Genomic DNA, 1,302 nt, shown 5'->3' with positions numbered 1-1,302 from the left:
AATTACCAAAAATGATTGGACCACAAATGATCCCTACATCCACACAATAGTTACAATCCACATTATAACCTAACCATATATATATATATATATATATATATATATATATATATATATATATATATATATATATATATATATATATATATATATATATATATATATATATAATTTTTATGTATTTGGTCATTGATTTTCTTGTTTATATTTGATCATTTAATTTGTTTTTTTGTCAACATTCAGTACTTATAATCGGCGACTTCAGGTAAAAAAAATAACTTAATATGTAATATAATTTTTTTAGTTTGTAGACATTTAGTCTTTAATGTTTTTGTATACATTTCGTCATTATGACCAGTTTTTTTAGATTTTGCTCGCAACCTCATGTGTGGGACAATCGTTAATGAGGTGTACTCATACATAGTTCGTCATTCATTTATATTAGTAACTTAATTTTCAAAATTGTCACATAATGCTAATGCCCTAGTTTTCTCCAAGTAGAAAATGTCTTCGGCTTCGACTTCATCTATCTCTATAACAGACAACGAGATTTTTTGTGATTGTTTACTCCTAACTTGAATTGGCACATCCAAGACAAAAAGAATTGAAGAAGGCACTAAAAGAATTTCCACTTACAAGACAAAAGAACACACTAGAAAAAACTTCCATCTATCTTCATAGCTGACAATGAGATTCTTTGAGATTGCTTCCTCCCAACTCGAATTTGCAATTTCAAGACAAAGAATTTTGTTGTCTATAATAGAGATAGATGAAACAGAAGACGAATACATCTTCTACTTGGAGAAAACTAGGACGCTAACATTATTTGACCAATTTGTAAATTAGTTTACTGATATAAGTGAAGGATGAGCCACATATGAGAAGATATCATTAATGATTGTCTCATGTAGGATGTTGTGAGCAAAATCTGAAGCAACTAGTCATAAAGACTAAATATATACAAAAACATTAAGGAATAAGGGGTTGTTTGATAGTTTCTAACTAGGTTAAAGCTGACTGGATTAGAAGCTGACTGAGTTAGAAGTTCTGACTGAGTTAACTTCTGATTAAAACTTGATGTTTGATTTTATATTTAACTGACTGTGCAAAATGACCATATTACCCTTAAATGACATTTTTGTTATAATAAATATTTTATGATTTACCATTTAACGACCAACAAAACCTGTTTAACAACAATATATTTTTAATTAACTTCATATTACCCTTATATTGTCTCTTGTGTATATTAATATAAAAATGGACTATTATTTTTTCATGTTCTCGATTATTTTTGTAATT

This window comes from Lactuca sativa, chromosome 5, assembly GCF_002870075.4.
Source record: "Lactuca sativa cultivar Salinas chromosome 5, Lsat_Salinas_v11, whole genome shotgun sequence".
Taxonomy (NCBI): domain Eukaryota; kingdom Viridiplantae; phylum Streptophyta; class Magnoliopsida; order Asterales; family Asteraceae; genus Lactuca; species Lactuca sativa.
Note: the sequence above shows the minus strand (reverse complement) of the source record.